This window comes from Ursus americanus, chromosome 1, assembly GCF_024610735.1.
Source record: "Ursus americanus isolate L20-20 chromosome 1, mUrsAme1.1.p, whole genome shotgun sequence".
In the NCBI taxonomy this organism is placed as follows: domain Eukaryota; kingdom Metazoa; phylum Chordata; class Mammalia; order Carnivora; family Ursidae; genus Ursus; species Ursus americanus.
Genome location: NC_142127.1, coordinates 53,750,095 through 53,773,290, shown reverse-complemented (window position 1 = coordinate 53,773,290; position 23,196 = coordinate 53,750,095). Strand labels below are relative to the sequence as shown.

The 23,196-nt window shown below is 43.8% G+C and overlaps 1 pseudogene across 1 annotated transcript; it reads left to right on the top strand.

The window, feature by feature from the left end:
* Nucleotides 1–12,459: 12,459 nt before the first annotated feature.
* LOC148110768 (uncharacterized) lies at nt 12,460–20,693 on the top strand (annotated as a pseudogene). Its single transcript, XR_015726588.1, has 3 exons — nt 12,460–12,565; nt 13,021–13,883; nt 17,416–20,693. The product of XR_015726588.1 is annotated as an uncharacterized LOC148110768 (transcript).
* The last annotated feature ends 2,503 nt before the right edge of the window (nt 20,694–23,196 follow it).

Genomic DNA, 23,196 nt, shown 5'->3' with positions numbered 1-23,196 from the left:
TGGCCTTGATGACTCCTTTCATTTCAGCATTCACATGGTGCAGTTCAGAGGTAGGAAATTTAAGAGAGGTTTTGTTTTGTTTTTCCTCTTCTTTTTTTTAAGTAAATGCCCTGTACAAATTAAAAGCAAGCCCACGTTTGACCCTCACCTGGGAACCCCACACTCATTTTTTATAGGAGGTAAAAAAATGCAAAAAACAACAGAGCCGCCTCGTCCTCTCCTCTGCCACTTCTTCCGCTCTTATTTTTAGTCATTAAAAATGCTGCCTTGGCTTTGTTTAAGTGTGGAAATTCTCATTTTTCTGCAGGGCTTCAGACTCACATAGACTCCTTGGGGACATAGTGAGGAGCTAACCAACTGCACATGGGAAATGAGAATTTTCGTGGTTAGAAAAACTGCAGCGTTTGGTAATTTTCCACATGGAGTAAAAGTCACGAGTGACTTTTTTTTTTTAAACATAATGACTTTACTTGAGCACTTGGTATAGAGTTGTAGGTTCGAGTTTGAACAGTTGAACACATTACAAGGTCTTAAAATTTTTAACTTGACTTCTTTTTATAAACATTTTCACTATTTTCCAGTGCATAATAAATAGGTTAGAACAGGATACGCTGCCTTCTCTCCCCCACCCCCCAACCCCCGACAGAATCATAAAAGGCTACTGTCTATAAATGCGAGAGAGCCCTAGAGGACTCACCAGCGGGTTATGCAGTATATGACACAGACCACCAGGGGCTGAAATGAAACCACTAATACTTTTTTCATAGGATCATTAGCTAGAGTTAAACAAGGTGTCAAAGTGAAAAGATGGGAGGTTGACCTGGCTCATTATATTTGCATGTCTTCACTTTAATTATTTTTGGCATTAAAATGAAACACTAATATTCAATTTTATAATTTAAACATGTTACCCAAATACAATCCATTACTTTTCATATTTTTAAACGATTCGTAATGTGTAATTTTGAGGTTACTGTTTACAGCTGGTTTTCAATAGATACTAGCTATCTTGTAAGTGATGCAATTTACATTTAAGGCCAAGGAGAGGTGGTCAGATTTTTCCCCGTTGTACTTTATGAGATGGAGTTAATTGATTTGTTTTGAAATTTAAGTCTCAAATTAAAATCTGCCTCCAACCAAGATGAGTACTAGGTCTAGGGCTCATGGAGTGAGTTTGTATGGGTTCTTGACCTTGTGCTGACAATCTTTGGGAAGAATGTGTTCTCTTTATAGTAGTTGCTTTACAATTTCGGAGACGTTGCTAGACTTTTACATGCACAAATATTAGTTGCCCCATGTACCTTAAATAAAGCTAATCCAGTACATTTAGGACTGTGGTTGAGAAATAAATGTCATGTTGGTGACCCTCAAGCAGATATCAGAAGAAGGAGTATGTGATTGTTTAGTCCAAAAATTAAGTCTCGGGTTTTTAATTGCTGTCATATCCTGTCCTAAGTCTATAGTGCTTATATCAAAGGCACCCATATTAACCTGGAAAGGAAATATGGTAACAACTCCTTTCATCCCCCCACCAGCTCAAATGTTTGTATGCTCAACCCTAATTTTTGTTATGACACTTTCAGGCAAAGACAACAGGAAATAGTAAACGTGGCAACACCATGAAAATCATTTTCGAAGGCACCGTTTCTCTCCGTGTTCACAGTGAGTTGTACAAGCTGCAGAGGAAACCGTTGTATCATTAAACCCAGTGCGACGAAAACAGCCACCCTTCCAGCAAAATAGATACCCTCTTCATTTCATAAATCTTGTTTCCAAGTAGACTAAAGCCAGAAATCGACTCTGCCTCTCACATCAATGGCTTGAAACTGTTGTGTCGCAGTAGTATGTTCAAAGGGAGTCAGGAGTATCCCACAACAACTTCGGGGGCAGGGATGCAATTATAACAGACAGCCAGCTGTCTGGCCTGGCTGCTAGAAAACCCACCAAGACTGCAGACGGTGCTGGGACCCCTGCATCCAAACAGGGAGGCCCAGTGAATGATATACAGATAAACGACAACCGCAAATCATCAACACGAACCGAAAAAGTTGCTGTGACTGTTCAAGATTTCAGATGTCAGGAGTTGGCCAACTTCTCTCCCTTCTTCTCTCCTCCCCCACGCCTGCCCCCTCTTCCAAACAAAAAGCTTGTTAGTGGTTGAGGGCCCAGCAGGAAATGTTTTCACACCCAGTGCCAAACGCTAATCCTTCGCTGAAGCCTTTAATATATTTGAATGTTTAGATTAAGGAGGCAAAAAGGATTCCAGTATAAATGACTTTATCTGGAGAACATAGAGATTTCATAATTTGGTTAAATCGATATTACTTTTATTGGACTTCTTCTTTCGACTAAGGATTGCCTTAAAGGAGCATATACTAAAATTCAAAGGGAAAAGGAATTCGTTTTCATTATCCTTTATGCCATTACCAGCATGAACCTTTTTGTTCCTTCAATACGTTTTTCGGGGACAGAATATGAGTACATTCTCTTAGTGGGTTATACAACCTTTCCTAACCTATCTAGATACGCAGATTTCTTTACTTCTGCATTTTCAAGGACTCCACGTTGCAGTCTTGATATACTTCTTTTTGTATGACTAGACTGGATGTGTCTCTGTGATTCATAAACTATGACAAATATCAAACTGTCCTCATCCAAATATGGACAAAGGGTTCCGGGGGAAAACCCAGTAAAATGGTCTTATTTTGTAAGATGGTTTGAATTTTTAGTTACCTTGATGGTATCAAACATTAGCAAAAACAATAGAACTATATTCAACATATTTATTCTTCGAGTAAGTATTGGTGGATTCTTCAATGCTGTGAACTGTTTTACAGTTTTCTTAGTGTCTCTTAGAGTCACTGAAAATGTGTCTTTTCAAGCAAATTCCTTCTTATGAGAAGGTGCAAAGGTGTTTGGATTTGCTATTTCAGATCCATTTCCCTCTTGTGGCTTTCTTCCCGAGGGCTCCAGTGCACACGCCTGTGGTTGTCTGTCCCAAACCCATTTCGAAACTCAGCTTTCTCAATAAAAATGTCAAACCTGGAGGCTTTTCCAAGTAGCTCTGTGAACACAGAGCCCTTTCTGCCCGGCCAGCCTGGCCGTCTCTTGAGCCTCCATCAGAGACCTGCTTCATGCGGACGCACGGAGCAGCTCTCCACACAGAGAAGCATCTTATGCCCTTTTCCGGAAACAACACTTCCAGAAATGTGCTGACCAAGAAGAAACAGCAGGGGTGAGAGAAGTGGCCAAAGCACTCACAACATCTTAACAAGCACTAATTAAATGTCTTTCTTAAAAATATGGCTTAAGAAAGCCAAATACAATAACTTCTTACAGATGGTTGTAGGAACTAACAAGACCCATAGGAAATGGTGCAGTCATTAAGATTAGTGTCCCCGAAGTCTCCTACAACCATTAGCGACTGGAGGTGCTGTGCATTTTAGGAAGAAATGATGAGAATCTGTCTGAAGTGAAGCGTTCCCCCGCCACCCCCATTTGTCTCTGAAGGGAACTTTGCATCTGTTTCAGTGCATTACACAGTCAATATTGTAACAGCTAGTCAATCGAATATAAAAAGAGTATGAGCAGCCCTGAAATCTATTTCTCTGATGGGGTACAAAGCCATCCTGAAAAAGGATTGTGAACACCACGAAGGCAGGACCTGTGTTTTGTCCCATCGGTACCTCCAGTTCCAACACAGAGTGCGTACTTGATAACTGTTCATTCATTTATCGAACAAATATTCCTTCGGCGGCTCCCCTATGCCAAGCGTGGGCTAAGTTTTGGAGCTGAAGTAAACAAGAAGAGAGACAAGACACCTACCTTTTAGAATTGATAGCCTGTGTGAAGATGTTTGTTAAGGGGTGGATGGATGGATGGATGGATGGATGGATGGATGGATGGATAAATGATTTAATAAGAGTGTTTCTCAGACACAATTCTGACTTTCCTTTAGGATAAGAGCCTTGGGCTGAGCTCATTCAAAGAAATATAGAACCAGATTCCCAAGAGACATGGCTGAAGACAAACCCAGTGGTGGCGGTGATTAGCCTCAGCATGAGCTTGAAAATAGATGCTTCCATGGCCATCTGAGTTTCAGATGCAGGAGCTGCTAGAGTTAAATGGAGTTTGAAGGATTCTAGAATCTGTTCAAGACTACTACGAGCAGCGGCACTCTTCATAGAATCCGAAGAAGTACTTCTGGTAATAAGGAAAAATGTAGACCTAATAGTTAGAAGAAGAATTTACCTTCAGAATGTAACTAAAAGACAAAAAGATAACTATATGTCTGACTCCACTATGAAGACAAGATCTCTCATTTCTAGTTGGTTGTAAATCCCCCTCTGGGAGACCTGTCTTGCCGGCCCCGAACTGCCCTTCACTCTGGCAGGCTTCTTGATCTCTTTTCTGATTTTTTTCTTTTTAAATCCTATTCCCATTTGCCATTATTCAACTTCTTAATGCTAACGTCCTACCGCTTGTCTGTATTCATGATGCAAACTGGGGTCCAGCAGCAAAGTGACTGTTGGAACCCGTGGGATCCCATAAGACCAGGCGTACCAGAGACTGCCACACCTGTTCTCTCCAGGGAAGGCAGGCTCTGTCTCAGAAAGCATCAGGGGAACCTTGTCGGTGAGAAACAATGAGTCTACCTAGCCAGGCCATTGGGGAGGTAGGGGGAAGGATTTAGGGGGGAAAAATCCTGCCTTGGTGTTTTCCATAAAAGAACTAGTTAACTGAATTTTCCTTTTCCAGGTGATTGCTTTGCAGTATAATGAAAAGGAATTTCCAAATGATCGGCTGACGGACCAGTACCGACCCTATAGAAACACCTGTGCCACGTCACTCTGTCAACATGATTTACCGACCACCACCACCAGCCTTCACAAAAAGAGAATCTGCCCTGAGATCAATGGGAGAAAATAGACCTGCTTTGGGTGTGGTGTGATTCATTTCATACATTCACCAACAAACATTTACTGAGAAACTCTCAGTGTCATTTGCCAGCTAGCTCTGTATGAGCAAGTTGGTAGGAAAAAGTGCTGCTAAAGAAGCTATTAAGGGAAAGAGTTAAAATTGTGGCGTTAGGAGTGTAATCGTCAGCCTTGGGCACAGGGTCGGGGCTGGAGCTGCACCGCGGTGGCCGCCGCGCACACGGTGTCTGATCGCTGCGAGACCACACTGCTCTCGACTCCTTACGTCATTTTCTTATTTAATGGCCACAACACGTCTGTTCAATAGGACTCATTCTCATTTTACAGGTGCAGAAACCGAGGCTCATAGAGGTTCAGTAACATCTAGTCAATGGTGGCAGGTGGATTCCAATTTCAGTGCTCCCCTTCCAAAGCCCGCAGGACTACACTGCCTCTCTCAAACGGCCCACTTGCTTGTATTTGAGGCCATTTAATATTTAAGTCGAAAATCTAAGTCACTGTCCTAACACGTGTGAGAGTTGAATGAGTATTTTTGAAAACAGGTCTGGAAGCTCATTAAGGAAATCTTTTAAATGCCTATTTAAATGCAAGGTTCACATGGATGGTCCAAAAATGTTAGTAACATCATATGAGCTCCAAATCTCCCTCTCTGTGTCCTCTTCTACATCAGACCTCGGCAGGAGGTGCCACGGATGTCATGTTTCAGATCCAACATGTGTTGCTCTTGAGGGCGTCTTGCTGAGTGAGGTACGCCAGACATAGAAAGACAAATGCGCTACGATCTCACTTATATGTGGAATCTTAAAAAATCAGGCTCATGGAAACGGGGATGAGATTTGTAGCTGCTGGGGGCGGGGGAGCCTCAGGTGACGGTGGCCACATGGTACAAACTTCTGGTTATAAAGATAAATGAGTCCTGGGGTGTTGTGTACAACGTGACGGCTGTGGTTAGCAATACTGTGTTGTGTATTTGAGAGCTGCTCAGAGTACATGTTACAAGTCCTCATCGGCTGTGAGAGCCATGTGATTGGGCGGGGACCCTATGTGAGGTGATGAATCTTAATTAATCTTATTGTGATAATCATTCGGCAATATCCACAAGTATCGAATCATTCTGTTGTACATCTTAAACATGTATGATGTTGTATGTCCGTTATGTATCAGTAAAACTGGGCGGGGGGGTGTTGCTTTTCCTCTCCCAGATAGCACAGTATTGCCCATGGTCCTATGGCAGCTGTGACAGTCAAGGGGCCCACGTATGTGAGGCCTAACAGGAATGTCCCTCAGAGGTCCGAGGCGCTGGCAGGGAAGAGGAAGGAGTGAGGGAGGAAAGGCAAAGGTAACCGAGCATAGGGAAGCAAGGGAGAGGGGAGAGAAGACTGCTCTCCCGTCTTCCTCTCGCATCCCTGTAGCCAGCACTGTGGTCACCTCACAAACAGCCAGCCGTGGGTCACCATCTGCCAACTGGCCTCCCCCGCCACAGGCTGCCTTCAGGAATGAACAAAAGAGGTGTGTGGGGAAGAAGACCCAGAAATCTTGGCTTGTCATCTGAAACTTATGAACCCATGCAAACCATGAGCGTCTCTCTCTGGCTGTTTCCTCGTCTGTAAAAATAAAATAACAAGGTGCATTTCACCCAATATTGAACATCTAATGAGATTGTGCGTTTTCAATGGTTTTATTGAGTTATACTTGACATAGGATAAACTAGATATATTTAAGAGAGAGGGGTTTGAGAGAGCGTCTGTAAACCAGAGAACTTCTATCTCCCCCGGGCTTCGAGTCCCCAGGAGTGCCTAAATTTTTGAAGCCATTTTCTGCTTAATTTTTAAGAGTCTTCATAACGGGGCTGCATCTTAGCTGTTCAACCTCATTTCTCACCACGTCCTGATACAGTCACTCTGGTTCAGTAAGACCAACCTCCTTCTTTTAACATGCTTTCAGCTGGCTTTTCCCTGGAACACCAACGCTCCCAGCAAGCCCCCAGCCCCCGTGTGCCAGCACCTTCGTTCTCCCGCATTCATGCAGCCCCTTGACTGAACACATACACTCTGCCAAGCACTGTTCCAGGCTCTGGGGATGCTTCTGTGAGCAAGCGAGACAAGTTCAAGTACTTCGGAGGGAGCTCTCGGCCATCTCCCTGGTGTTCTCTTGCCAGAATCATCCTTCCCTAGGCAAGTCCTCCCAGCTTCCAGTTCCCTCTCCTCTATGAAACCGGTAGGAATTCCCATGAACTCATGATCCCGTCCCTCTTTTTTCCTGCAGCACTTGCAGGCTGTTTCATACAATTTGATGTGTGTCATTTTATTTCGTACAATTCTCACAGATGAAAGCACTACACAGGAATCTCTCTCTCCACATCCTCATAATGGACACTAGGCACATGAACTGCTTATTGATTTCAGAAGAGGACATCAGAAAGGCAGGGCATGTGCAAGAAACTTTCTGAGGGAACAGAACCCCCCCATCACCCCTCTGTGTCACTGCTCCGTGGGCTGGTTGACTTCTTTGGAAGGGCAGCACTAGCGAGGACAGACTGATTCACGGCTTGTCCAAAACCAACCACAGGGGAAGCCATGCTCAAGGACATGTTCCTGCTGCCAGCGAAAGACGAGTGTCTCCTAGCAACCAGATTCCAGTGGCTTCCTGGCCTCGGGAGCCTGCCCCTGCTCACTGCTTTGTTGCCTCGGGTTTTGCATTTTGGCGTTGCTGATCGTTGCATTCATTCTAGATTCCAAAACTTTAGGAAGAACGTCTGACCCGCAAGCTAGCTGACTAGACTAACACTGAGAGCCATTTCATTCATGACATCCTTTCGGTAATCATGTAACTTTCATGGAACAGAATGTTTGCTCTTAGCTTAAAAAGGGTGAATACGTTTTTTCAAGCTTTTATTTATATCAGAGCAGCTGGTTCGAAAGATACATAAAAAGGAAAAGCATACATTCTTTCCATCAAATAATCAAAAAGTACTCAGACATTTTCAAAAAAGATACACTATCATTCAAAACCTGTTATAGCAATAAACTTTAACTTGGCAAATTCACAGAAGCAGAAAGAAAGGCAAGTCAAATTTGAAGAAAATGACTCAAGGTCCTTAAAAGTTTTGATGGCTTAAAATTATGTCTGCTGCAATATGGCCTCAGCATCAATTCTTTCAGTGTTCTCTCTAGAGATTTCCAGCCTCAGCTCTATTGTATGTAGTGCTACCGTTTTAAACTAGTGGGATTAAATTTAGCAGCTGATGTTGCATTTTTAGTTTTCTCTTGTTCTAATGGGATATTCATCAAGACACATTCATTTAACAAAATTACTCAGACTTCATAGCGAGGAGCTCAAAAACAACTCTAAATATAGCCTTGGGGCGCCTGGGTGGCAAAAGCGGTTAAGCGTCTGCCTCGGCTCAGGGCGTGATCCGGCGTTATGGGATCGAGCCCCACATCAGGCTCCTCCGCTATGAGCCTGCTTCTTCCTCTCCCACTCCCCCTGCTTGTGTTCCCTCTCTCGCTGACTGTCTCCATCTCTGTCGAATAAATAAATAAAATCTTTAAAAAATAAATAAATAAAATAAATAAATATAGCCTTAACTCCCCAAGCCCCATGAAGGTGCGTTAAAATTTGGACTACTTTTCTCCTTCAAAAACAACAACTCAGAGACTGAAAGGTGAATGAGGTGCCTGAGTCATGTGCCAAGAGGACTGGTAAACCCAGAGGTCTTCCCCAGCAAAACCCAAACCACCGCTGCTTGGCACTGCCCTTGAGTGTCGAACAGCAAACTCAGGCTTCCAGAGCCCACCACTGCATTCCCACAGCAAGCTCGTCTCTGTCCGCTGTTGAGTCCTTTGGAGGCATCCCTTTCCCTCCCCATCTCCCAGCAATAACAGTCACAAGGTCTTGAGTCAAAGATTAATTCTGTTTCGATGGTGGTGGAGTCTCACTAAACCTCTGGAGAAGTAAATTCTCGGGTTGACCAGCTAGATGCCACTGCCTTGCATCTTTCCATCCTCCGCTTTAGAAATCTTTCTTCGGATGGACTTTTACTAAAGGGGTGTTGAGTAGTCCCTAGAACAACTTACAAGCTCTTGGATGTGCTCTTTTGGGGTTCCGTGCACATTTGTCTTAAGGGCGCAGAATTAATCATGTGGTGAAAGCGAAGCACCCCTGCATCACCCGTGGCTTGCTCATTGAGTGACCTACGTGTGGATCCACGCTTTTCTTACTGTCTCAGCTTGTTCTTCATTCCCTGAAATTGTCAGGACACCCAGCGACTATCTTCCGAGAATGAATATCTTTAAAGCCCATGAAGAACTTTTGGTGAAAAGGAAAACCTACTCTCCTCCCCCTTGTCTGAGTTCTGCTTTCTCGCTCTTTTACCCCATCCGCTCCATTCATGTGCTGTGTTAGCGCCAGTGCAGGTAAATTCAGCCTCGTCATGGCTTTTCAAAGGGGGGGAAGTAACCCCGACTTCTCTGCAGACCCTTTTTAAACATCTGCTTGTCATTGTGAAATGAGCTGGGGACAGCCCTGGGAGGCAGGCCCATGTCTCACTCCCCTGAGCCCAGCATTCACATCTCTGCACAAGACACAGATGATTCAAGGCTGGGTATCAGCCTTAATCATTTCCATTTTCACTATGGTTTCCACAACAATTGTAAATGACCAGATTGATGAGTTAGGGGCTCTATAAAACCAAACAGATTGGGAGGCGATGTAGGAGAGTGGTCGACTAACCACATAGCTTTTGCATTCCCCTAGACCTGGGTTAAGCAGCCAGATCTATCATTTACTGGCTGTGTGACCTTGGGAAAGTCCCTTGACCTCTCTGAGATTCATTTTCCTTACCCGTGAAGCAAAGATTGATAACTACCTGTATGGAGGTCAGTGAGGAGGAAGTAAAATGACATATCAAAGAATTTAGCATAGTGCCCACGATTACTATTTATTAAATAATAGATTATATTAGAGAGTGCTTTGATATGTGTTGGTATATTAGCTTATGTTATCAGTTTTCTGTTACTTCCATACAAAGCACTGTGCTGATCCCCCCTCCCAAATGTGAGGGGGGATCTTTCTCTTTCCCCCCAAAACTATAACCTAATTGCTTCCCCCCAAAACTATAATCTCTCTTTCCCCCCAAAACTATAACCTAATTGCTAATTGAGAAACAATATAGAAACCCACAGGAAGAGTAAAAGAGAAGTTGGACACAACTTTTCCCGGAGTGCTGTCTGTTCTCAGTAGCGTCCGGTCTAGATCTGAGGCTGATGCCCGTGTCCTCACTGGTCCCACCTGACCGACCAGAGCAGCCCACAAAATAGCACTCAGCGCTTTTCCAACAGATATTTACAGAAATCTACTACGTGCCGGGCATGTGCTAGGTGATGGGTACGGCAGTTTTCCTGAGGTTTTAAATAATATTCAGGGTCTGTTTGTAATACTTTGTTTAAATTAACTCTTTTAACCCTTCAACCCTTCAAAAGTTGGGGGGAGGTACTAGCACTAGTCCCATTTTACAGATGAGGAAACTAAGCACAGAGAGGCAACTTGTCCCAGGCCACACAAGTGATATACAGAATTGGATCAGGACAGAGCAAAGTGGGTCGAGGGTCTGTCCTCCTACTCCCTTCCTGCTGATGGCACCTGACCACCCGAGGGGCCAGTTCCATGCCTCTGGTGTGGTTTGTTTCCTCCTCTTTTTGACGAAAGGATTGGGGCTTCAGTCTTTCCTTTCCTCTCCTCTCTGAATACCTCAGAAGGGGCTGTAAAATCCCCGTGGACACTAGTTAGGCCCTCCACTGAGCAAGCTGGGTGTCATCAGTTATCACGTTCAAGGCAATCTCTTGCTCTTTTGAATAAGAATTATAAACACACTTTGATGAATTAAAAATATCTACCTTAGGGGAGGTTTATTTCATAATTGAATAAAACAGATTTCTAACTTGAAGGTTATGACAGCCTTTGAAGTATTATTTAAATTGTCCTAGACACAAATTACTTATAAAATTGAACTGTCACTTTATAGCAGAATTAAAATTAACACGCTCCTCTTGATTCCAGCACTTGGGCATAAATTCCCTTATGTGAAATGTTCTGAAATTTGGAAGGCTAACATCTGCACCTTTTCTCTGTCTGCTCTTGGGTCTCTGCTGGTAAAAGGCAAAGAATACAAACCATCAATAACAACCAGAGTGAAGGAAGAATGTTTACTCAGAGCCAAATGTCACTTTGTTTCCAGTTCTTCAGCAATGTTAAAAAAAAAATCATTAAAGAAAAAGAAAAAAAAGTCTCCTATTTGCAAATGGAAAATATGGTAAAAAGAGAAAAATGGCTGCCCAAATAGTCTCAGGACATAAATTTTTCTTAGGGGATGGGTGTTCCACGCATAGGCTCTTTGCAGAACCTAGACCATCCTGCCCACACAGTAGACCAGGCACTAAGTTTCGTCCATGGTTAGCAAACGACATACAAAGAACAAAATTGCTCCCTTGAAGTTGAAATCAAAGAGCCCTGGCGAGCAGCCGTATGTACATGGGAACGGGAGGGCGCACACATGTGTGCGATGAAGGCGATCCAGAGAGGGGCACGCTTCCCAGGGGGTGTTTTAAACAATGACAGACTGCAAAATCTGACAGTGATGTGTTGCAACATGAAACACACACACAGACACACACAGATATGCACACGCTTGTGAAAAATATTACCAAAGTCCCCCAGAGCCAAAGTTTAGAAGAACACGTGCTCTGGACATAGCAACAGTAATTTCAAAATCACTCCATCTATGATTCCATTCCTCATCTCTTTGATCACTTTGGCACATTATTCAGGAAATAACAGAAAGAGAAATATGAAGCTGGAGACAGAAAATTTAATTATAAAACAAAGCCACCCACCTTGCTTTCGGGGTCAGGAGGTACAATGGCCTTCTTTTGCAGCAAGAATGAACTTAACACCAGTGTGTTAAATGATCATGCATATATTTAAAAGAAAAGGAAATGGTTCTTTAAAAAAAAAAAAAAGAGCTGCAATATCTCAGTCCTCATAGCAAGTCTTACCAAAAAAATAAAAAGAAAACAAAAGCAGCATACTGTGGTTCTTTGGCACGAGGCAGAAAGCGAAGTCCTCAAGTCACTATTCCCCTGTTTTGCGAAACAAAATAAAAAGCAACAGCAAAAGGTGCTGTTTGGCAGGAGGGGAAGGACCTTAAAACACCTCGTGCCCTCCTGGGTCCCTCCCAGTGCCTTCTCTCCATAACGGCTGTAGAAGCCGCAAAGATCAACACCAATGTCACCATCGGCTGCTTAAATGCCACAAAAGTACACTTAGAAATGAGAGGAAAGTGACTGACACGGATATGCTGAGCCAGCCCCACTGCCACTAGAACAGCCTTAAATGCCCACACAAGGAGAATAAAAAGAAAAGCACATTTTGCAATAGAATAAATTCTTTCTTTCTTTTTTTTTTTTTATTGAGACCGCGGAAAGTCACATGACCCTGCATGTAGCCTTTTAGGAAAGCAACCGAAATGGTAAAGAAAGGCGCGGGGGCTGCCTCCTTCCTCCCGCCTGCCGCCTCTCAGCCCGTCCCGCCGCGTGTCCGCATTCTTCTGGGCGCATCTGTGGAGCTATTAAGTGGGATAATCCCTCTGGCCTTTGATACATTTCTGGACATGATTATTTCATTACTCGCAGTATATCAGTGGGATCATAATAAAAAGGACTTCTGACAACCTGCCAAGAGTTTTGTGGCCTTGTAAACACAAAAGTGCTCTAATAAAATTTTATTAAGTGTTAAAAAGTCATAAAAAGTGAAATAACATAAACTACAAAATTTACTGTCCTCAGCAAATGCTGAAAATATCGTCCACAGTAAAATTAAATTAGCATGTAATAGACAGAGAAGCAGTGTGGAGTGGATTTAAAAGAGGATCCAGGGAAAATGACACTGTAACCCAATCCGGGTCACGGGGATTTAATTCGGATTCTTCTCCCTAAATGTGAATAAATGTGCTGATTACAGACAAGAGCTCCGGGGTTACTGGAGTCTCACACATTGTCAATACTTTGGGAGAAATAATATATTGCAGATTGTAATGAGCTGGGGAGCCGAGCGAGCGCGCCGGGGAGCGGCCGAGGGGCAGGGCGTCCACTAGGGTGCGCTGCGAGACCGGGAATCCCCGCCAGGCGCCCACGCGGCTGCGCCGCCCCAGCCGCGCGCACACGCTCTGCCCTCGCCCCCCTCGAAATCATATTTACAGTTCCTTTTTTTTTTTCCTTCTCCCCCCCTTCCTGTGACATATTCTCCAAATCGGAAAGTGAAGTGTAAGTCGCGCTTCGCCACAGGCGGCCCTGGGTCTCCGCTTTCACACTCGGGGTCCTGGAGTGGGGTGCGCTGCCCCGGCGCTGCTAACCCGGGGGACGAGGTGGGGACCCTCCCCAGCCCCAGTACCGCGCCGCGGGCCCGGCCGCTCCGCCAAGGGAGGCCAAGGAGCGCGCCAGGCCCACGGCCGGGGGACACTGGTGCGCTCCGAGCGCGGCGGGTGGCCGGCTTCGCAGCGGGTTCAAGTGCATGCCCGTGGTTGGAGCCCGCGACTGTGCAAGCGACTTCTCCCCCGCTCAGCCCCCTCTCCGGAGTTCAGTGTGCCCCGCCGCTCCCAGGACCCCTCTCCTGGCCCTCCCAGCGGTGCTGAGCCCCCAGCGTGGGGCCCGAACCCGGGCGCGCTCCTCCCCGGACCCGGCCCACGACGCGGGGCTTCCCAAGAGCAACGTGGAGGCTCCGCCTGGAAAAGAAGTCCGACTTCCTCTCCACGCTGCACAGATGCAATCTGGAATCGGCAGGAAATGGCTCGAACACCCATCCCGCGCCTTTGCAGTCAGCCCTCGTTTTGCTGAAGGGAAGCAGCTCCCACCAAAGTCTTGCCACCCCCTCCCCCCCGAAAGACCCGCGCAGGTTTGTAAAGAAGGGTGCGAGATCTGCAAAGTATTTGTCTTCTAGGGAGAGAGATGTTGGTGACGGTGCCCAATGAGAGATTCGGCGCTTTTTAGGTAGCGATCATCAGTGGGCCGCATCTCGTTTTGTAGTTCCAGAACGGTGCAAACGCGCCGGTCTGAGGACGCGTATTGACGAGAAGTTAGTGAAATAGTAAATGAATGGGAGTGACATTTCGTGGCATCATTTTTCCTCGGGGATGTTCACGGTTTTCAGCTGTATTTAACAATTAGCTACACCTTGCCAGAAAGTAAATACTTTTAAGTAAACCGCTCCCTAAAGCTCAGAAGGGGTAAGTTAAGGGACCACATTCAGATGGTCCCGTTTCCTGCTGAGCCTCGCGCAGGTTACTAGGACGAGGATGCCTGCTATTTGTGGTTTGACAGATGGCAAGAACATTTGATTTTGCTGTGCCAAGGTAGCATTGAAAGCAAATGGAGCACCCAAGGATCTTTTTAATAAGCAATGTTCACTTGACACTTCTGCCTAAAATAAATATAACTAATTTATAGTGGGAGTTATGGCCCCATGTTTTAGATTTTTTTTTGTTATAACTTATATGAAAAAATGTGGGTTTTTTTAACAAAAAAATTTTGCGAAGTATCGAATTTGAGATAGCAGGACTGGATCATTGGAGTTAAAAAAGCAAACAAGTCCATTTAAATGTGGTTTGACATTTGCTGTCAAAGGCTGTGAGAGCTACTAAAAACAGAATTAAAAGGAATGGTTATAAATAAAAAATTCCTTTTTGCCTCCATTCGCCTGCCTGGGGGGAGGGACAGATGACATGCCAGTGCCTGGGTCTGTGAGCCATTCCTAGCAAACAGCAGCTGTAAATGTGGTCGGTCAGTGTTGCCTCGGAAAATGAAAGGCAAGTATGTTTATGGGAGTACAGAAACAAATATTTTACCACGTACGGTTTTCTCAGGAGTTCAGACTGAAAGTTTTGTATTTAAAATTTTATGATAAACATTTTTTCGTTGATCTGTGAGGTCCAAAAGGAAACTTCACACTCATATTATTTCGTTGTGTTCGCCTTTCAGATTGAAGTTCGTCTGTCCTTCAGAAAAAGTATTTTCATGACTATTAAAAACACCATCATGACTAGCATTTTTAATTCTCTTCAGGTAGATAAATGATTGGTGTAGGTAATTTTTAAAAATTTTAAACAAGCTTAGTACAGCCCTATTGAAGGAGGTTAGTGGAGGGGGGAGGATTTCCAAACCCATAAATGCAGTCTATATAAAATTGTAAAATCAAAGGTTTTTGTGAAGAAACTGGGCAATTAACACACTTTACGTGAATATAAAAACATGTTTGAAAGGGGTTCTTCCACACTGTTTTCCTCTTTCAGAAAAACATCACAGACTGTTTTCCATTCTCTAGGACCACCAGAATCAGGTATAAGAAGATTATTACATGACATTTTTGTCAAGACGGTGGATACTTTTGAATGTATTTGAAGGAAAAAGAATATTCTTGGCCCTTGATACGTTGGAGGTACTTGAAAAGGCAAGAAGTTTGTAAAAATATTTTACTACTGTAATCTACAAGACCATTAAAATGTGCAAGTAATTATATTCTAAGTGACTGAGAAGTGTTTTTCCAACCGCTTTTTAAACTTTGAAATTTTTGTGTGTACTTTAATTAGTACCTTTCTTTTGAATGTTCCAAGTATTTTGTTATATTAGCGGTTTGATAATAGCGTTATTGGACTTTCTTGTTTGCATTTCTACGTGAACAGTTGAGAAATATTTTATTTAAAAATTTTTTATATATACCAAGGGATAAATAAGAACATGTGCCCTGTTGAAGTAAAAATCAACCCAAGTGCATTTTTCTGTCCAAAACTTGACATTGATCCTGATCTCACAGTTTTTATGCACTCAATCTGCTACTGACATCAATTTGGACATGTCAGTTTGTAAGAGAATTTTAAGACAGCATAACTTTTACGTGGAAGAATATATATTAAGGTAGGAAATAGCTAATAGCTGAAATTAAACCGGGAGGTATACTTGTAGCATTCACTTATTTGGATGGTAATTTTAAAAGTAGTTTTGCACTCAGGAAGGATTTCCTTGTTGTGTGTATTTATGAATATCTAAATTATGCTACACTGCAACTCAAAAACTCAATAACCAGATACCAAATTTATGTATTTTTAAGGTGACTGAGGCTAAGGATATGAGAAGCAGATTGGCTTTGTGAAAGAAAGCAAGCATTTAAAATTATATTTTAAAATATAAACTTAATTTTAGTTTCTGACAGAAATCTCGTGGTCAGCTCATCAGTTTTCCAGATCAGTTTTAAAGCAGCATGTAAAAACTACCTTTTCCACATTAGAAGTTCGTATTTAAGTTTCCTTAGCTGCAAAATCACTCTAAAACAGAATGTTTTATGTTAAGGACCATTTCATGCGTTGGTCCCATTGATTGCATACGAACGGATAAAAATCTTGTTTAAAGACCAGTAAAAGTGAGGAAATTCCATGTCAAGCTGGCTAATTCCATTCATAATTCATCCCGAGTGCCTGACTTAGGAAACTTGCAAACAGTTTATAGCTATACATTCAAAATCAGTTGACTTGCTTTGTAAGTGGGGAAGAAGAGTCAACTTTGACCTCCTTGCGCAGAGGCTTACTTACGTTGATAAAACTACGGAATGTAGGTTCAGCTTTTCAGTTACTCAGGAATTTTCCAACTCAACCCTTTTTAGATTTTCACTTTTTGAAAATGGAAGCACGGAAGGACAACTTTTGTGTTCTGAAACGGGCTTGCCCTTCACCCCCCCATTTCCTTCCCACTTGCACCTTTGTTCAGTAATTCTGAGTGCTGGGAGAACGAGAGGCCCCGCAGGGAGAAGAGAGCATGGGCAGCAGCTCTGTGCCCTCCGCCGCGCCCACCCCAGCCCTTTCATTCCGAGAGAACTGGACGTGCACTGAGTCATTCTGACCCGGGGCCGACTGCTGCGTCCAGGGCCCTCCGTGCTTTAGGGGATTTTGGCAAGACCTCCGTCAAGACGTGGCACTCTGAGCTGGGAGAAACGACTGGGGAACCCTGAGCCTCGATGCTGGGGAGCTCCCAGGCCGCCCTTCAGACTCACAGCAATCATCTGCTTATTTTCCAAGGCGGCACTGTAAGCCCGATGCCCTCCCTTGGTTTTCGTGTTCAGGAAGACGTTAAAACACATTCATAGTTTCTTAAACATTCTGAGCCATTGTAATTTTAAACCAGACCGATTTTAAGGGTGAAAACTAGCCCAGAGAGAGTCTTAACCTAGTAACTTCAATCTGATGTGAACTCAGGCACCTTTTAAAAAATAAGATCTTGAAACAGTGGGTTTCTGGTGGAAAGGCTGCCATCTACTTAGCGTAGGGATCCTCAGGACCAGTTAATATCCACCAAACACGCGTCATTAAACTGGAACAAACATGACCCTGAATTACTGGCTCCCCGTTTTCCTGAATGTAGGTCATTTTGTGTCCTTCCAGGTTAACGTTTGAAGGGATTTCCTGTCTTTGAAGTGCCGCGCTTTGCCACCTGTTTGGATAGGCTCCTTAAGAGTAAGGGCTCTGTTCCTACTTTGAAAGACCTAGTGACTCCGTGTTCCGTGGCGAGAGTCTCCCGGCTCACAGAAGGCAGTGTGTCTGCAGGTGTGGGTGTCTCCTTTGCAAGTCAGCGCCTGCAGATGCCGTACTCCAGACTTCGTTTCTCGAGGTCACAGCCTGCAAGAAAAGCCCGGAGCCACCCCTTCCCCTGGGCGAAGCCATAAAGAAGTAAGCTTTCATAATGAGGAGCCATAGATCAAACTTCTTAGCTTCTGAGAACTGGAATAACTAGTGCTCAGGCCTCAGAGTCTCACGCTAGAGCAGAAGGCGACAACCGGGGCCAAATGTGCCATAGTGGGTGCCACCCAGGTAAGCAATGGCACACGCTGAAAGGTGCTTTTAAAAATGTAGTATTTTTAACTTAGGAATGCATCTTATTTTATCACCTTTTATTATATGGATCTTACAGTTAAATATTTTTAGTGAAAGTTTGCGTATTTAATAAGCAAATGTCATTCACATTGAACAATGTTAGGAGACAGCTGTGAGTTGGTTCCAGGAACTGTAGGCATGCTGATTTTTACCAAAAGATGCGCATGAGCCAAACCTCTTTATAAACCGAAGCACACCCTACAAAGGAGAAGCTCTTGGCAGAAATTTAAGCGACTATTTACCCTTAGCACGTGCACCAACACATCTATTAAGCACTTCCAACTTGCTCTCTTTTGGAACAGTTCACTAACTGTTTGAAAGCCCGGGCACAAACCGGGGATCATCACAGTACCCCTCACCCAGAGTGTTCTCATCTGAATGTTAAGTAAACTATCGGAAGTTTATAAATTTGGGGTGCTTTCTTTTCAAAGAACTGCACTCGTGTATGCATGAAATAAAGACGTTCTGGTAAGGAAGAGGGGGAAAAGAGATTCCTACACACATCTGGCTTAAGGTCATGATCAAGCAGAAGAATGTGGACAGAAACTGAGCGTGCCTAAAGGAAGGGGTATGAGGCTAAATCGGTATCTCATTTTCTGACAATGAATTGAAATGCAATTTTGATGTCTAGACATTTTCTTTTGGTGGGTATTAATCACCCTGATGCATTCGATATCTTGGGAAGAAACTGTAGCCATTGTAACTGAGTCTGCCCTACTGGGTTGCTTTCTAGCTGGTGCCACAGGAATCATCTAGAAAAAAACCCATCACCTTCACAACGCATCCATCTAAAGGGTACCCCTCTCAGGTCGCTCATAAAGCAAATGGTACCCGATCCAGCCAAGGAGGTAGACTCAAATTCATGCACTTGTCTCAGGTTTTTGGTGATCTTCTCCCTGGCCTTGCTCTTGGCAACTATAAGCCAAGTCATTTCAGGGTGTGTGTGTATCAGAATGGATTCTATAGCTACCAAATGAAAATTCAGCCTTTAGTCACACACTCCTGCACCTTTCACATGGGTAAATGTTCCAATGATTCCTTGATTACATCACGGATGATACGAGAACACAACAGGTGGAAAAGGTTACAGAGCAGCCGAATATCTCTGCAAACTCAGAGCCCTTAAAAACACTTTGAAGTCATGCAGCTGCTCTTTCTTTTTTTAATTGTCTTCAGTAAAACTCCAAAATCCCCACAATGTCTACCTTAAAAGCACCAGGAGTATTTTAATTGGGTAATAACGATCCATATTTTCCTTCTGATAAATTAAAAGGAATTAAAAATGAAATTTTATGATGATTATAAACTGTATTACTGACCCAAGGGACAAGAACAATTATGAAAAATATGTCCTACATATTTGGCATGAATATGAATTTAGACTTCTAAACCATTCATCTTAAATGCTCAAGCAACTTATTAAAGCTTATAAAATAGTATTCACATGATGGTAAGAGGGTAACGTATAATCATGATTGAGATCATGTCATCAATATTGCAGTGGGCTCTGTGCCAAATACTGAAGCTCACTTGGTCTTTGCCTGTTGGGCTTCTGATAAAAATAGAGCAGAAAAGAGGCGAAAGAGGTAACAGATCTTGTGTATCCAAGATCCCTTTTTGGTCAATGATTGTTTTAAAAATGCTTTTCACACATCACATCTTTTCCCCTTCTCCCCCTTCTACTCTCTCCCCCCCCCACCTCCCTTTCTCCTCCAATTAAAATTACAAACCATGAGAAGGGAAAGCGACTTGGAAAATGTGAAAAAATGGTGAATCAGATTTTGACTACTGAATATTGGGAGTGGATCTGGACAAAATGAAATTGACAGCTAGCAGCTGTCTGAGGATGACTTCAGCTCACATCAACATGAATCCTCATTCAAGGCTAACCCACCACGCTTAGGCCAGCTTGGGCCAGAGCCCAGGGTAAGAGTCCTCTCTGAGAGCAGGAGCATTTCGAGCTTGGGGTCAATGCTACCTGCCAGCCCTCACGATACATTCACTCTCACAGTAAACTCTCTGAATGCATTTACGAGCACTAGGGCAATTGCCAGACTTCCACGTCGTGGGCAGAGATGGGCCTGCAGAGTGGAGGGGCTGCCTGTACCGAACGTTTCTTAGGCCCCAGCCCAGCAGAGTCCCAGCAGGTGCCATTCAGACACCCTATGTTAGCAGATTTAAGCACTTTTGAGTATATATTTGGCTGTAAGTGGCCTGTTTCACGGAAGTATCGGTCCTTTTTAGCATGACCTGCCTCTATTATGATGGTAGAAAATCCCCAAAGATTTAACCTCTGCCCTTGGGTCTGGGTTTTGTTCCAACTTCACCATGTGACCTCTGGCAAGTTGCTTAGCTGGTCTGAGCTTTGCTTTCCTCACTTACAAAATGAAGGCCATGATACGTCTTTGCAGGAGTATTGTATTCAATGACCTAATATTTGTAAATTAATTTTAATTTATAAATTAATTTATAAAGTATCTGGCACACAGTTTGCAGCCGGTAAGTATGTTATTGGAGTTGCAAGGGAAAAACCCAGATTGAATCTTTGATCTCAGTTTTTCATTACCTAAAATTTTAGAGATTGTTCAAGAAGAAAGAGCAACTAAATGCAGTTACAATAGTAGCAACTGGTTTGAGCTCAGAAATACAGCTCTGAATTCAAACTTGAGATTTCAATGCTAGTCAACTTTCCCTCTTCCCATCATAAACAAAGTTTTTGTAACACAAAAGAACTTAATTCATTTTACTTCAGGTGATCACCTTTTACCAGATGAGTCAGGTTAAAAATTGACCCAAAGGCCTTGAGGTACACAATTTACTTGGAGAAAGGAAAAAAAAAAAAAAAAAAAACACCAAGGGAAAAGTGTTTGGGGCCTATGGGAAAGGCAAGAATGACAGAGCTTGTGGAGCTTTTTCCTAATTTGTATTTTACAGAAGTTCTTGTGGGAAGTGGCTTTTATATGCCAGGATTCATTTCTTGGTGAGTTTTTATGGCCACCTTGTGAACTCTGGAATATAAAGGACCTGGACTAGAAATGCTGACACACCTGTAAGCAGAATGGTGTGACTGGCACCCCCATCATGTGGTAACCGATACACAAACAAACCTGGTGATAATAGTTGAGCCAGAGAGGCCCTACAGTAACGTTTAGGTCCGAGCAGTAACAGTCTGACAAACTGTTTGGTCTCGGTCGGCAGTGTCACTCGCAAGGAGGCCTAACCCAAATATCACTCAATCTTCACGAAAAGACCACTTACTGCAAAACCCTGGGATTTGGCAACTGGAGTAAAGAGATAATGACACGATTTTAGGCGGATCCATTCAATGGGCCTTAAGAGCCAATGAGGAGACACTGGAAGCATACATGAATGAAGTAATCATTAGTGAATCTGTTCCTATTCTCCATATAACAACAGAGAGAAACGCTGACATCTTACTCCAGAAACAGAGGTGTTCCTACACGTGTCGTTCCACCACCTTGGATGTCAAAACTGAACTGAGGTTTGTGGTCATTACACAGTTGGCCAAACGTCACCGAATTTTGGGTTTTAGGTCTTACTGGTTATTCTTACCACAGTTGCCAAAGTTGGGATTTAAGATTTGCTTTTAAATTTTGGATAGTTGGCTTTTGCTCTTTACAAGGGGGCTTTCCAATTTTATTTTTCTTGATTACACTTAACTAAATTATAGTCAGATGATGCCTCTAAAGCTTACTTTTTCCCTCTGGTTTTCCCCGCTGACCTACATGTACATGCCTGGATGTCCTCATATGTACAGTGTGACTCCATAAAGAGTCGTTCTAAGATTACACATTATCAGTAGCTATTCAGTCATCTGGACTACATCAACTGGTCCATTTTGGAGGACTCTAGTTTGTTCTCATCCTTTTGTAGGTAGGTACGGAGAAGGTGGGTAGGATGTGGGGTCCTCGTCTGCAATGAGAGGACATTCTATTTGGGGTAATAAAGGATCAGATTATTCAAGAGGTAAATAGTGTGGTGCATATCTCAGTGCTTTAGGAGATCAAAGGAAAGAAATCCCAAGGAGGACAGAAGGAGCTAGGAAAGGATTCTCCAGAAGAGGTGGGCTTGCAACTGTGTTTGGGAAGGTGGGCAGCTTTGGGTAGACGAGAAGAACGTTTCCAATAAGGGGAACATGGTGGGTGAAGGTGCGGAGGCAGGGATGAGCTCAGCGTGTTCCTAGAACTGTAAGGGTTCTGAGAAGCTGTGCCGCTGTGCTTACCAGTCTTGCTTGTCCGGAGCTAAGCAGTTTTCTTAGGGTTTGACAGTCTGCACGCACTGAGGTCTACTTCACTTCAGCTTTGCGTCTTCTCTCAAATCTGGTTAAAATGCTATTCTGGATCATGTCACTTCCCTACTTAAGACCCGGCATGGCTCCCCATCGTTCAGTCTCCTCTGGACCGCTGGCGAGGCCTGCCCGAGCCACCCCCTCCCCGCCTTGAGCGTCATTGCACCTATGGCCTCTTCTTGCTTCTCACAACCCGGCAGTATACACCTGGAACCCACCATATTCTCTCTTGCCTCCAGCTTACCATAGGCTCAGGTCTCAGCTGGAATGTCCCTTCTGCAGGGAGACCAGGTTAAGACTCCCCTGCTCTCTGCTCTCACAGCCAGCTCCCTGCAGGAAGCATATTTTGTCTTGATTTCTTAATATCTGTCTTTACCATGGGACTATAACCTCCTCGTAATGAGAAAGCATGTTGGGTTGATCATGAGTGGCCAGCACAGAGCCTGGCCCCAAATCATGCTTTCACTCACTCAGAACTCCCTATTAAAGACCATGTGCCAGGCCCTAATGCAACAGGGAGAACAAGCAGAACCCCTCTGCTCTCTGTTTTTCTCTTCTGTTTGGAGAAACACACACTAAAACTAGCTGGAAATAAAATGCATAGAATATATATTTATAGGTAGCATAAATGCTTAAGAGAAAAAGAAGGCAGGAAAGGAAGACGGAAAGTGTCTGGTGCAGAAGGAGCTTTAGGGGGAGTGGCCAGGGACGGTGTCCCTACGATAGTGACATGTGAACAAAGGCCTGGAAGAGGTGAGGGGGTGAGATGTGCACATGCCGGGAAAGAACAGGCAGACTGAAGAAGTAGGTACAAGGGCCAAGACTCATTTGCCCAGGAGCAGTCAGAGGCCAGTGGGCTGGAGCGCAGAGTGCGAGGAGAAGTAGAACATGAGGCCAGAGCCTGAGGACGAGGAAGGTGAGGGAGGGACCATCAATCATGCACATCAATAAATGGGTGTAGGACTGTGGTTTGTTCTTGTTGT